Genomic DNA, 15,948 nt, shown 5'->3' with positions numbered 1-15,948 from the left:
AAACATATAAAAATGTAATTTAATCATACATTTTTATGGTAAAAACCCTGTCCATTAAGGTAAGTTTATTTTTAACCCTATTAAAACACATTAAAAAAAAATGCCAGGAAATATTTTTTTTTCTAAAACATTTAATTGACATTAACTTCAATTAATTTTAAATATGTGAGGTGTTTTTTATTTATTATGTTGTGTTTCTTGTTTTAGGGGGTTATTCTCATTGATAGTAATGGGAACTCGTAAAAATGGAGTTCCCATTTTTATCAATGAGAATACTACCTAGTGATTGGTGGTCCAGACCCACGTGACTCCAGCATTTCTGTATGTACAGGGAAGTCATCCCCCCGTACGTTGAAGGCCTCTGACGGGAATTGAAGGTGCCTCCGTGGCCACCCGGTATTTTCGCAAAAAATGTTAAGGTCGGAGGCGTTCGTCTGAAGGAAGCCTTCAACCGCAATTTTCCCCCCATTATTTAAATGGAGAGAGACTACAGAATGCTGCGGTACAGAGGGATCTGCGTGTCCTCGTGCATGAAACACAAAAAGTTAGCATGCAGGTACAGCAAGTATTTAGGAAGGCAAATGGAATGTTGGCCTTTATTGCAAGGGGGATGGAGTATAAAAGTAGGGAGATCTTGCTACAACTCAAGTACTGCATGCAGTTTTGGTCTTCTTATTTAAGAAGGAATATACTTGCATTTGAGGCAGTTCAGAGAAGGTTCACTAGGTTGATTCCTGGGATGAAGGAGTTGTCTTATACTGAAAGGTTGAGCAGGTTGGCTCATTGGATTTTAGAAGAATGAGAGGTGATCGTATTGAAACATGTAAGATTCTGAAGGGGCTTGACAGGGTAGATGCTCAGAGGATGTTTACCCTCGTGGGGGAATCTAGAACTAGGGGGCATAGTTTCAAAATAAGTTGTCACCTATTTAAGATGGAGATGAGGAGGAATTTCTTCTCTCAGAGGGTCGTCAATATTTGGAATTCTCTACTCTGGAGAGCTGTGGAGGCTGTGTCTTTGAATATATTCAAGACTGAGATAGGCAGATTCTTGAATTATCGGGGTGTCAAGGGTTATGGGGAACAGGCAGGAAAGTAGAGTTGATGCCAAGATCAGATCAGCCATGATCTTATTGAATGGTGGAGCAGGCTCAAGGGGCTGTATGGCCGACTCCTGCTCCATTTTCTTACCTTCTTATGCTCTGTGGATTCCTCGCTGTTCTCATGCCCTGTGGATTCATCGCTAACAATCCCACTCCTGATCTGCTGGGCACAATATTGGATCTCCGTTTCTATATAGGGGTTCAATCCTTCCATTAATTTTCATTATTTCTTCTACTTACAGTGTAGCTGTGGCTCAGTCCACAAGCAGTAGAGTAAAATGTTCTAATCAACTTATGGAATGTGTGAGCTTTCTACCACATGTCAGCCAGTGGCTCAGTGGGTAGCGCCCTTGCCTCTGAGTTAGAAGTTTGTGGGTTCAAGTCCCACTCCAGGGACTTGTGCACATAAAATCTAGGCTGCCACTGCAGTGCTGAGGGAGTGCTGCACTGTCGGAGGTGCCTTCTTTTGTATGGGATGTTAAACCGAGGCCCCGTCTACTCTCTCAGGTGGACGCAGAAAATCCGATGGCACTATTTCAAAGAGGAGCAGGGGAGTTATTCCCGGTGTCCGAGCCAATATTTATCCCTCAATCAGCATAACAAAAAACAGATTAATTGGTCATTATCACATTGCTTTTTGTGGGAGCTTGCTGTGCACAAATTGACTGATGCATTTCCCACATTACAACAGTGACTACACTCCAAAGGTACTTAATTGGCTGTAAAGAGCTTTGAGATGTCCGGTCGTAAAAGGTGCTATATAAATGTAAGACTTTCTTTCTTTCTACTTATCCCAAAACTAACATATATATTTATGAATGTTTAATCCACTTCATCCATTCCTCAACTTAGCAAAAAACTGATAGGTGACTAACTCCAAGGTTTTACAACAGCTTGCCTATGACCATTTTAAAGAATTGAATTTTCAATACATAATCACCATTATACTGGTCTCACTGCAATGGCAAACAATGTCTGGCCAGTCTTATCCTTGCTATGTCTAATCTGTGTTCAAAATCTTCAACTTAGTTCAATTATGTTCTTATATTTTTCCGTTTCTTCCATAAAATGTTGGTTATATATTATTTTTTGCAAACACAGGTTCAACCCATACCACCTGCCCCAATTACTTTTAACAACTGAGGTTGACGTCAAATAAACTGAAAACTTTGTCCCTACATCAAATTCTCTGACTCAAGGTCTACTTTAAAAAGAGTCACGTCACTACACTTGTCATGTATGTATGCTTGAGGTTACTAGCCACCAGGTGGCGGAGGTCATTGGGCTGTATGTACATGTGTGTGGCCCAGGTATAAAAGGCAATCCATCATGTAATGTAATCACTTTGGGCCCTAATAAAGCAGAGTCAGGTTTGTACCTGTGTTGGTTTACAGTATTCAGTCTATGGAGTTATTACATACACAACATTTGGCGACGAGGTAACTTAAGAACCTTCACATGCAAAAATGAGCACAATTGGAATTCTGGAGAGATTCGTGGAGGGAAAGGACTGGGAAGATTTTGTAGCTCGCCTGGACCAGTACTTCGTGGCCAACAAAATGGAGGAACCCACTGAAGCAGTTAGGTGCAGGGCGGTCTTCGGTTTGCGGTCTGAAAATCTATGGACTCATAAAGAATCTTCTCTCGCCTGCAAGTCCAATGGACGAGGTCTATGAGGAATTAGGTGCTCTGGTACATGGCCATCTCAAACCAGAAGAAGGCATCATCATCTCATGATATCAATTCTATACGCACGTTCGTTCTGAGGGAATTCGTTGCCGACCTAAGACATCTAGCTGGACCATGTAAGTTCGAAAACAAGTTGGGAGACATGCTGCGGCACTTCTTTGTAATCGGCATCAACCACGAGGTGATCCTGCATAAGCTACCGGCGGCGGAGATGCTGGATTTGAGCAAGGCCATCACAATTGCCCAGGCATGCATGACGACAGACAAAAACTTAAAGCAGATATCATCAAAAAATCAGAACTCGGCAAGTACTGTAAACAAGATTGTATCGTCATTTGGCAGAGTTGCATATGGCAGGTCCTACTCGGCTGCGTATAGAAACATAGAAAATAGGTGCAGGAGTAGGCCATTCGGCCCTTCGAGCCTGCACCACCATTCAATAAGATCATGGCTGATCATTCACCTCAGTACCCCTTTCCTGCTTTCTCTCCATATGCGAAACCTGTGACTGCCCAAAGTCCGCCAACGGGAATTAATCCGATTTCACCCTGTTGGCATTGCAGGGGCAATCATTGGCCTCATCAGTGTCGGTTTAAACAGTAAAGGCTGTTCAAAACTGGGGCATCTCCAGTGCAGGTGTCCGCAACTGAGCAAGCGTGTTGCGACACACCACATGGAGGATGATGACCAGTATAGCACGGATCTGGATATGCAATCCGAGATACCAGAGGAGGAAGTGTATGGACTATTATCGGAATGGTGACAGATTAGGAAAAGGGGAGGTGCAACGAGACCTGGGTGTCATGGTACATCAGTCATTGAAGGTTGGCATGCAGGTACAGCAGGCGGTTAAGAAAGCAAATGGCATGTTGGCCTTCATAGCGAGGGGATTTGAGTACAGGGGCAGGGAGGTGTTGCTACAGTTGTACAGGGCCTTGGTGAGGCCACACCTGGGGTATTGTGTACAGTTTTGGTCTCCTAACTTGAGGAAGGACATTCTTGCTATTGAGGGAGTGCAGCGAAGGTTCACCAGACTGATTCCCAGGATGGCGGGACTGACCTATCAAGAAAAACTGGATCAACTGGGCTTGTATTCACTGGAGTTCAGAAGAATGAGAGGGGACCTCATAGAAACGTTTAAAATTCTGACGGGTTCAGACAGGTTAGATGCAGGAAGAATGTTCCCAATGTTGGGGAAGTCCAGAACAAGGGGTCACAGTCTAAGGATAAGGGGTAAGCCATTTAGGACCGAGATGAGGAGAAACTTCTTCACCCAGAGAGTGGTGAACCTGTGGAATTCTCTACCACAGAAAGTTGTTGAGGCCAATTCACTAAATATATTCAAAAAGGAGTTAGATGAAGTCCTTATTACTAGGGGGATCAAGGGGTATGGCGAGAAAGCAGGAATGGGGTACTGAAGTTGCATGTTCAGCCATGAATTCATTGAATAGCGGTGCAGGCTAGAAGGGCCAAATGGCCTACTCCTGCACCTATTTTCTATGTTTCTATGACTGTATTCGTCCCTAACAAAGAGCTAAACGATAATGAAGTCCATCCCGAGATGACATCCTGGTCGCAGGTCGTGACACCGCCGAACATCTGAACAACCTGGAAGAGGTTCTACATCGTCTGGGCAAAGTGGGACTCAGACTGAAACGTTCGAAGTGCGTGAAACTTAACGGTGTGCCGATACAGATGGAATTGGACACGGGTGCGAGTCAATCAACAATAAGCCAGAGGACATTCGATAAGCTGTGGGATACTAAGGCTGCGAGGCCTAAGCTGAGTCCAGTCAATGCCAAATTGCGTACGTACACTAAAGAACTCATAACGGTGATTGGCAGTGCAGTAGTCAAGGTGTCGTATAATGGTGCGGTTCATGATTTACTATTATGGATTGTTCCAGGCAATGGTCCAACACTGTTCGGCAGGAATTGGCTAGAAAAAATCAAATGGAATTGGGACGATATCAAAGCATTGTCGTTGTCGGAGGATACTCCATGTGCTCAAGTGCTGAGCAAGTTTCCCTGGCTGTTTGAACCAGGCATCAGCAATTTCACGGGAGCCAAGGTGCAGATCCACGTGGACTTGAATGCAAGACCCATCCAACATAAAGCTCAGGCAGTTCCATACATGATGAGGGAGAAGGTCAAAATCGAACTGGACAGATTCCAGCGTGAAGGGGTCATATCACCGGTCGAATTTAACGAATGGGCCAGCCCCATTGTTCCTGTGTTGAAGAGTGATGGCACTGTTAGGATTTGTGGAGAGTACAAAGTTATGATCAACCAAGTTTCGAAACAGGATCAATACCCGTTACCGAAGGCTGATGACCTGTTTGCAATGCTAGCCGGGGGGAAGTCGTTGACAAAACTGGATCTGACGTCGACCTACATGACACAGGAGCTGGTCGAGATGTCAAAGAAACTTACGTGCATCAACACTCATAAAGGACTGTTTATCTACAACAGGTGTCCTTTCAGAATTCGCTCAGCTGCAGCAACATTTCAGAGGAACATGGAAAGTCTACTGAAGTCCATCCCTAGAACTGTCATGTTCCAAGATGACATCCTGGTCACAGGTCATGATACCGCCAAACATCTGAACAACCTGGAAGAGGTTCTACATCGTCGGGACTCAGACTGAAACGTTCGAAGTGCATCTTCATGGCATCGAAAGTCGAATTCCTGGGGAGGAAAATTGCTGCTGGCAATTTTTTAATTTTTAACTCGAAAACCAAGGCCATCAAAAATTCACCCAAGCCTCAGATGGTGACGGAGCTGCGTTCATTCCTTAGTCTACTCAACTACTTCAGTAATTTCCTACCTAGATTGAGCACTTCATTAGAGCCACTGCACATGCTGCTAAGAAAAGGCGACAACTGGGTTTGGGGTGCGGAAGACAGAGCTTTTGAGAAAGCTACTAATCTGCTTTGCTTGAACAAGCTGCTGGTACATTATGATCCATGTAAGCATCTAGTATTGGTCTGTGATGCTTCGTCATATGGAGTTGGTTGCGTGCTCCAACAAGCTAATGAGTCCGGTTAATTACCACCTGATGCATATGTGTCTAAACGTTTGTCAAAGGTGGAAAGAGCCTACAGCATGGTAGAAAAAGAAGCATTAGCCTGTGTGTATGGGGTTAAAAAGATGCATCAGTACCTGTTTGGTATTCGGTTTGAACTGGAAACAGATCACAAACCACTCATTTCATTGTTTTCGGAAAACGAAGGTAATACCAATGCATCGTCCCGCATCCAGAGGTGGGCGCAGACATTATCTGCCAATGATTATGTCATTCGCCATAGACCTGACACTGAGAATTGTGTCGATGCACTGAGCCGTCTGCCGTTGCCCACACTGGAGACCTACTGTTAGTTATGCATGTTTTTGAAAGTGAAGGAACCCCAAGCACGGCTCAACAAGTTAAGACCTGGACCAGCCAGGTTATGAAACATTGTGTCCTTAGTGGTGATTGGTCTGCCATACCCAAGCAAATGGTTGATGAGACCAAACCTTAAAACCGTTGCAAAGACGAACTATCCATTCAGTCAGATTGGTTACTGTGGGGTAATCGTGCTGTTATAGAAACACAGAAACATAGAAAACAGGTGCAGGAGTAGGCCATTCGGCCCTTCGAGTCTGCACCGACATTCAATGAGTTCATGGCTGAACATGCAATTTCAGTATCCCATTCCTGCTTTCTCGCCATATCCCTTGATTCCCCCCAAGTAGTAAGGACTACATCTAACTCCTTTTTGAGTATATTCAGTGAATTGGCCTCAACAACTTTCTGTGGTAGATGATTTCCACAGGTTCACCACTCTCTGGGTGAAGAAGCTTCTCCTCATCTCGGTCCTAAATGGCTTAGCCCTTATCCTTAGACTGTGGCTTACCCCTTATTCTTAGACTATGCCGAAGAAAGGCAGAGATAAATTTGTACATGATCTACATAGCACTCATCCCGGTATTGTCATGATGAAAGCCATTGCCAGGTCTCATGTATGATGACCTGGAATTGACTCTGATCTGGAATCATGTGTGCATCAGTGCAACACTTGCATGCAGCTAAGTAAAGCACCAGCGGAATCGCCGCGGAGTCTGTGATCGTGGCCATCTAAACCATGGTCCCAGATCCACATCGACTTTGCAGGTCTCTTTCTGGGAAAGATGTTTTTAGTTGTGGTGGATGCATATTCCAAGTGGATATGGTGTATAATCATGTCATCCAGTACATCCACAGCTACCATTGAAACATAGAAAATAGATGCAGGAGTAGGCCATTCGGCCCTTCGAGTCTGCACCGCCATTCAATGAGTTCATGGTTGAACATGCAACTTCAGTACCCCATTCCTGCTTTCTCGCCATACCCCTTGATCCCCCTAGTAGTAAGGACGACATCTAACTCCTTTTTGAATATATTTAGTGAATTGGCCTCAACAACTTTCTGTGGTAGAGAATTCCACAGGTTCACCACTCTCTGGGTGAAGAAGTTTCTCCTCATTTTGGTCCTAAATGGCTTACCCCTTATCCTTAGACTGTGACCCCTGGTTCTGGACTTCCCCAACATTGGGAACATTCTTCCTGCATCTAACCTGTCTAAACCCGTCAGAATTTTAAACGTTTCTATGAGATCCCCTCTCATTCTTCTGAACTCCAGTGAATACAAGCCCAGTTGATCCAGTCTTTCTTGATATGTCAGTCTTGCCATCCCGGGAATCAGTCTGGTGAACCTTCACTGCACTCTCTCAATAGCAAGAATGCCCTTCCTCAAGTTAGGAGACCAAAACTGTACACAATACTCCAGGTGTGACCTCACCAAGGCCCTGTACAACTGTAGTAACACCTCCCTGCCCCTGTACTCAAATCCCCTCGCTATGAAGGCCAACATGCCATTTGCTTTCTTAACCGCCTGCTGTACCTGCATGCCAACCTTCAATGACTGATGTATCATGACACCCAGGTCTCGTTGCACCTCCCCTTTTCCTAATCTGTCACCATTCAGATAATGGTCTGTCTCTCTGTTTTTACCATCAAAGTGGATATCCTCACATTTATCCACATGATACTTCATCTGCCATTCATTTGCCCACTCACCTAACCTATCCAAGACACTCTGCAGCCTCATAGCATCCTCCTCGCAGCTCACACTGCCACCCAACTTAGTGTCATCCGCAAATTTGGAGATGCTACATTTAATCCCCTCGTCTAAATCATTAATGTACAATGTAAACAGCTGGGGCCCCAGCACAGAACCTTGCGGTACCCCACTAGTCACTGCCTGCCATTCTGAAAAGTACCCATTTACTCCTACTCTTTGCTTCCTGTCTGCCAACCAGTTCTCAATCCACATCAGCACACTACCCCCAATCCCATGTGCTTTATCTTTGCACATTAATCTCTTGTGTGGGACCTTGTTGAAAGCCTTCTGAAAGTCCACATACACCACATCAACTGATTCTTCCTTGTCCACTCAACTGGAAACATCCTCAAAAAATTCCAGAAGATTTGTCAAACATGATTTCCCTTTCACAAATCCATGCTGACTTGGACCTATCATGTCACCTCTTTCCAAATGCGCTGCTATGACATCCTTAATAATTGATTCCATCATTTTACCCACTACTGAGGTCAGGCTGACCAGTCTATAATTCCCTGTTTTCTCTCTCCCTCCTTTTTTAAAAAGTGGGGTTACATTGGCTACCCTCCACTCCATAAGAACTGATCCAGAGTCTATGGAATGTTGGAAAATGACTGTCAATGCATCCGCTATTTCCAAGGCCACTTCCTTAAGTAATCTGGGATGCAGTCCATCAGGCCTTGGGGATTTATCGGCCTTCAATCCCATCAATTTCCCAAACACAATTTCCCGACTAATAAGGATTTCCCTCAGTTCCTCCTTCTTACTGAACCCTCTGACCCCTTTTATATCCGGAAGGTTGTTTGTGTCCTCCTTAGTGAATACCGAACCAAAGTACTTGTTCAATTGGTCTGCCATTTCTTTGTTCCCCGTTATGACTTCCCCTGATTTTGACTGCAGAGGACCTACGTTTGTCTTTACTAACCTTTTTCTCTTTACATATCTATAGAAGCTTTTGCAGTCCATCTTAATGTTCCCTGCAAGCTTCCTCTCGTACTCTATTTTCCCTGCCCTAATCAAACCCTTTGTCCTCCTCTGCTGAGTTCTAAATTTCTCCCAGTCCCCGGGTTCACTGCTATTTCTGGCCAATTTGTATGCCACTTCCTTGGCTTTAATACTATCCCTGATTTCCCTTGATAGCCACGGTTGAGCCACCTTCCATTTTTTATTTTTACGCCAGACAGGGATGTACAATTGTTGTCGTTCATCCATGCGGTCTCTAAATGTCTGTCATTGTCCATCCACAGTCAATCCCTTAATTCGCCAATCTATCCTAGCCAATTCACACCTCATACCTTCAAAGTTACCCTTCTTTAAGTTCTGGACCATGGTCTCTGAATTAACTGTTTCCTTCTCCATCCTAATGTAGAATTCCACCATATTATGGCCACTCTTCCCCAAGGGGCCTCGCACAATGAGATTGCTAATTAATCCTCTCTCATTACACAACACCCAGTCTAAGATGGCCTCCCCCCTAGTTGGTTTCTCGACATATTGGTCTAGAAAATCATCCCTTATGCACTCCAGGAAATCCTCCTCCACCGTATTGTTTCCAGTTTGGTTAGCCCAATCTATATGCATATTAAAGTCACCCATGATAACTGCTGCACCTTTATTGCATGCACCCTAATTTCCTGTTTGATGCCCTCCCCAACATCACTACTACTGTTTGGAGGTCTGTACACAACTCCCAGTAATGTTTTTTGCCCTTTGGTGTTCTGCAGCTCTACCCATATAGATTCCACATCATCCAGGATAATGTCCTTCCTAACTATTGTATTAATCTCCTCTTTAACCAGCAATGCTACCCCACCTCTTTTTCCTTTTATTCTATCCTTCCTGAATGTTGAATACCCTTGGATGTTGAGTTCCCAGCCCTGATCATCCTGGAGCCACATCTCTGTAATCCCAATCACATCATATTTGTTAACATCTATTTGCACAGTTAATTCATCCACCTTATTACGGATACTCCTTGCATTAAGACACAAAGCCTTCAGGCTTGTTTTTTTAACACCCTTTGTCCTTTTAGAATTATGATGTAGTGTGGCCCTTTTTGTTTCTTGCCTTTGTTTACTCGGCCTTCCACTATTGAGAGCCTTCGTGTCACGTTTGCCACTCAAGGTCTGCCCAAAATCGTTGTAAGCGACAACGGACCTTGCTTCGCTAGCCTGGAATTTCAAGAGTTCATGAAACTCAATGGTATTAAACATGTGAGGTCAGCACCATTCAAACCCGCATCTAATGGTCAAGCAGAGCGTGCTGTCCAAATCATCAAGCAGAGTATGAAACGTGTAACTCAAGGTTCACTACAGACTCGCTCATCACGCATATTGCTTAGTTACAGGACAAGACCCCACACTTTTGCCAGGATCTACCCTGCTGAACTATTGATGAAGAGAGGTCTCAATACTAAGCTCTCTCTTGTCCACCCTGACTTGAAAGATCATGTTGAATACAGACGTCAAAGTCAACAGTGGTATCATGATCGCGCTGCTGTGTCACTGCGACATTTCTGTTAACGATCCTGTGTATGTACTAAATTATAGTCAAGGTCCCAAATGGAACGCCGGTACTGCTACGGCCAAGGAGGATAATAGGGTGTTTATCGTCAAGCTCAAGAATGGGCAAACATGCAGGAAACATGTCGATCAGATAAAGCTGTGGCACACGGGTGAACCGGAACAGTCTGAGGAAGACACAATCAGTGACCAACCAACCTACCCTCAGCCATCAGAGGACTCCGCTGTCATCAATGAATCTGGACTTTCAATCCCTGATGTAGTCATTGCCACTCCCATCAGATCGGCTCCCCAGCCCCCAGTCATAACAGACTCAGAACGCTCGCCCAAGGCTGGAGTTGAACTGAGACGATCAACACAGGAGCGGAAAGCCCCGGACCATCTCAATTTGTAAAAAGACTGTTACTAATATCTTAATGAGGGATATTGTCATTGTATGTATGCTTGGGGTTACTAGCCACCAGGTGGCGCCACTGTTGGAGGTTATTGGGCTGTACGCACGTGTGTGCGGCCCAGGTATAAAAGGCAAGCCATCATGTAATGTAATCACTTTGGGCCCTAATAAAGCAGAGCCAGGTTTGTACCTGTGTTAGTTTACAGTATTCAGTCTATCGAGTTATTACATACACAACAACGCTGTCACTTGAAAATAAATTTAGTGAAGGAAAATCAATGTCCAAATAAGAAATCAATTTAATATGCAACTGGTGACGTGCAGCGAGACCTGGGTGTGTCGTGGTACATCAGTCATTGAAAGTTGGCATGCAGGTACAGCAGGCGGTGAAGAAGGCAAATGGCATGTTGGCCTTCATAGTGAGAGGATTTGAGTATAGGAGCAGGGAGCTTTTACTGCAGTTGTACAGGGCCTTGGTGAGGTCACACCTTGAATATTGTGTACAGTTTTGGTCTCCTAATCTGAGGAAGGACATTAATGCTATTGAGGGAGTGCAGCAAAGGTTCACCAGACTGATTCCTGGGATGGCAGGACTGTCATATGAAGAAAGACTGGATCGACTAGGCTTATATTCACTGGAATTTAGAAGAATGAGAGGGGATCTCATAGAAACATATAAAATTCTGACGGGATTGGACAGGTTGGATGCAGGAAGAATGTTCCCGATATTGGGGAAGTCCAGAACCAGCGGTCACAGTCTAAGGATAAGGGGTAAGCCATTTAGGACCGAGATGAGGAGAAACTTCTTCACTCAGAGAATTGTGAACCTGTGGAATTCTCTACCACAGAAAGTTGTTGAGGCCAGTTTGTTGGATATATTCAAAAGGGAGTTAAATGTGGCCCTTCTGGCTAAAGGGATCAAGGGGTATGGAGGGAAAGCAAGAATGGGGTACTGTAGTTGCATGATCAGCCATGATCATAATGTTGGTGCAGGCTCGAAGGGTCAAATGGCCTACTCCTGCACCTATTTTCTATGTTTCTATGTGATGATAGCTTGCCTAGACTTTGTGCTTGTTCTTAGTAATTTTACTAGTGAACCTTAATAGTTGCTCTCATCATATGTCAGGGTTATTTTGGCATCAGCGGATAGCCAATTTCAAATTCTCTGAGGGTAATTTTAATTTAGTGCGATCATTTAGAACACGTGATAGCGAATTGGCAGCCCGTTTTACATCTCTCCCCATTTTTATTTCCATTAACTTCAACAGAAATAAAAATCAGGAAAGATGTAAAATGGACTATGATTCGCTATCACCTGCCATTTTATACTATTGCACAAAGTCAAAATTACCCTGTGTAATTTTTATATTTTGCTCTGAATTACCTTTGTTTCTCCACCACCTCGATTTTGTTTTTGGAGAAATATGCAATAAAGTGACTTCTTGGAACTCGGAGGCAGGCCACAAAGTGCTTACTCCGTGCTAATAGCAGCATTTTATTGTAACTATTTTATAACTGTTATATATGTATACTTGTATGTACTCTGTACAGCCACCAGAGGGCTCATCCCCTGGAGTCCCAAGGGATCCCATAATCCCTTGGGAGCACAGGTATTTCAGGAGGCTTCACAGGTTGGAGAGGCACTCTGGAGACCTGCAATAAAAGACTACGGTCTCACTTTACTTTGAGCTCACAGTGTTCAGTCTGACTCTTTCTCCACACACTACAATAACATAACCTGATCCTTGCACTGCTGGGATGAAAGTCTGAGTTGATGACCATCGGCACATTCTTAATGTCCTTCAGCTCCTTTATGAAAATTTATGGTTGCTTTTTTGAATCCTGGATTGCATCTACTCCATTTCTAAGATATCAATTGACACATCAAAATGACTAATTTGAAACACAAAGGTCTATGAGAAAAGAGGGAGAAGCATAGTATAAAATCTGAATTGATAAAAAGTCCCTTATCACACAATATCTGCACTTTCTCCAAGTGTCCCCATTTTAATATTGAAATTATTAGGACAATGTTTAGAAAGCGGAGGAAGCACATGAAGAGCTTCCTCAATTGAGCACCATCAATCATTTCCTATTATGTGCATTGTGTTTAAATACACTGTGCTGGATTTTCCTGATCCTGCCCGCCACCTGGACGCCAGCCCAATTTTCAGGGTCATTTGTCTTTAGGTATTCATGGCAGGGTTCCGGCGAGATTCCTGTCGATAGTTTAGAGCCTGCCGGTGATCCCCAAAGAAAATCAGCACAGTGCTGCAGTGGGACCGCCGCTATAGCATGGGAAGAGGTTGAAGCCACATCAAAGGGCCACCGGGCCCCGAAGAATGAAGCAGCACAGTGACGGAAAGCCTGGGCCAAGTCTGAGACCTTCGTCACATGAGAGATCAGATTTCTGTGTGTTGGGCCATTCCTGCCGGTACTTCAGGCCAACTGCTCTGGTTTACTTGCTGGTCCTGGGGAGATAAGGATCAGGGGCAGGTGGACAGATATAGAGGGGTATATCAGACTTGGCCTTCTGCCCCACCCCCAATAGCCCAATATGGGGATGGGTGATTTTTAAGGTATCCCTGGCAGTCGTTTAATCAGGCATTAGGCCCATTGCATATATTAATGCTCCACAGCAATCCTGAGGCCACTGCATAATCATGTCATAGGACCCTCAGTTAAATATATTTATTAGGTTCTTGCTTATTCTTGGGGGAGCGCTGCCGCCTAAATCGAGGTCCTATTTCTGACGGAAACTCAATAATTTTTTGTTTCCAAATTCTCATCCTGACAGGGCAGCATGCTGACAAAAACAACGGCCCCGCTATTTCTCCATGGTTCCACTAAGGTTCCAGCAGGAGATCGGGGGGAACCACCTCAAAAATGACTGCGAGTGCCTTTAAAACCAATGTGTAAAGGTTACTTAAATAAAATAAACCACGCACAGACAATCTCACTAGTCATTTTCTCATTGAAGACAGAAGAAATGAATGCCTGTGGCCCATCTAAAAGAAAATATTCATTCCCTCTTGATTTTTTTTTAATGGGTCAACTCGTCCCCTGTTGTTGGATTTTGTTTTGCCTGTCATGCCTGTCAGTTTCTTGCAGAAGCCCCTGGACAGACACACAGGTAGATGCTACCTTCACTCTGCATAGGATTAGCACAAGCTTGTAAACATTACTACATACACAAGTCAGTAGGCCAAACATAGTGACAAACACCGTTTTCTTTTCTAATTGATCTTAAAGGAGCACTGCTTTGATGAACTTTGAGAGTGTTTTACCCTTCATATTTGAAATTATGTGTTGCAAAAGATATGATTACTGCAATTTTACAAAAGTTTTTGATTGATTTGCCCAGAATTAAATATTTGTAATCCAAGCAAGCTAGTCAGCTTTGGTCAAGAGCCACTTTCCGCAGTGGTCATCAGTCCACCTAAAACTGCAGGATGCAAGGATTTTTTTTTCCTTTCTCAATGTTAGGATATTCCACAACTAGAACTCTAACCTTCTCACAATTATTTTGTGGTTATTAATGTTGTAATTATTTTAACCAGCCATGATCCTGGTGCTGCCAGAGATTTGTTCAAACTGAATTGTTTGCTTCTTGCATTCAAATATCTAATTGTTTTTCTTATTGCTTTATTAATCATGGTCAGAAGACAATGAGCAGTATGAATAGCAGCCACACAGCTGTTCAGTTAAAGGTTCCCACAGATCTATTTTGCTGTTGCATTAGCTTGAGTCCTATTTTCTGCTGACATAATACAGAATTGTTATATTATTATTTCACCTTGATGATAGTCAGTGAATTTGACACAGTATATGGACCTTGACAGTTATTCGAAGGGGTCCTATTTTAAGAAGATCACTATCGACGTGGGCTCAGGTAAATCTGGCACCTTGGGAAACGATTGAGTGCCCTTGCCCTCTAAAGGCAGCATTAAATATTTCAGGAGGTTAGCTTACTCAAACTGATATTTAAGATAAACTTAGGTGTCAGCTTTTGCTCAGTGTTAACACTCTTGCCTCTGAGTCAGAAGGTCATAGGTTCAATCCACGCTGCAGGACTTGAGCACATAGCGGGGAAATGTGACCCCGCCCCTGGCCCATGACAGGCGAGAGAGGGTCCGCAGGAGGAGAGGGGGGGATTAAATTGGCAAAAATCTAAAATCCATATCCAACCTGCCACAAACATGCCTACTTGCCGTTTAACCGTAGCAGATTTGGGTGTGTAGAGGGTTACTGCTCATCATATTCAAATTAGGGTGCTTTAATGAGATTTTCACCGTGATGTGAACTTAACGCCTCCTGCACATGTTTCCCGATTCGAGAAACTCAACATTAAATCGGAGGCGAGATTGAGCAGCATTTCATGGAGCAAGTTAAAGGTCAAGTGTACCGAAATTAATAAAGGCTCAGTACTCACAGCTGCTTTCTCAGTTCATTCTAGGAAATGGTTTGGTGGCCGTACTTGTTGTGAGAGACTTATTTGTATAGTTTAGAAGTGTTCACACAGAGAACATCACCATGGGTGATGCCATGGCTGTTTAGATTGGACTTGGGACAAGGAAGACAATCAGCATCAGCAGCAGTAAGGGCGTGCTGTGGAGGGAGCTGCTGGTGGACAACAGAGAACGGAGCAACAGAGGGGTCGAGTTCGCAGGAAGCACTACCCATATAACAGGGTGATCAGATGGAGGCTCAGCTTTCTTGACATCTTGGAAGAACAATGCTTTTGGAGGCTGAGATTGTTACGTCAGGTGGTGGTAGACATCTGCAGCCTCCTAGAAGAAGACCTGCTCCCTGGTGGAACTGGTGGCCACAAATTACAAGTGGCTGTGAATGTTTTTGTCCTCAATGTTTTTGTCCTCAATGTTTTTGCCTCTGGTTCTTTCTAGGACCCTACCGGAGACATATTGAGGATCTCCCAGTCAGCTGCACACAAATTAATAAAGCAGGGAACAGATGGATTGTCTGCCAGGGCTGGGAGTTATCTAAATTGCCCCGTGATGACAATAGCCAGCATGAACGGGTACTCACTCGGATTCGCATCTGTGGCTGGCTGCCCACAGATACAGGATACCATTGATTGCATA

Source organism: Pristiophorus japonicus, chromosome 4 (assembly GCF_044704955.1).
Source record: "Pristiophorus japonicus isolate sPriJap1 chromosome 4, sPriJap1.hap1, whole genome shotgun sequence".
Lineage (NCBI taxonomy): Eukaryota > Metazoa > Chordata > Chondrichthyes > Pristiophoridae > Pristiophorus > Pristiophorus japonicus.
This window is presented reverse-complemented; position numbering follows the sequence as displayed.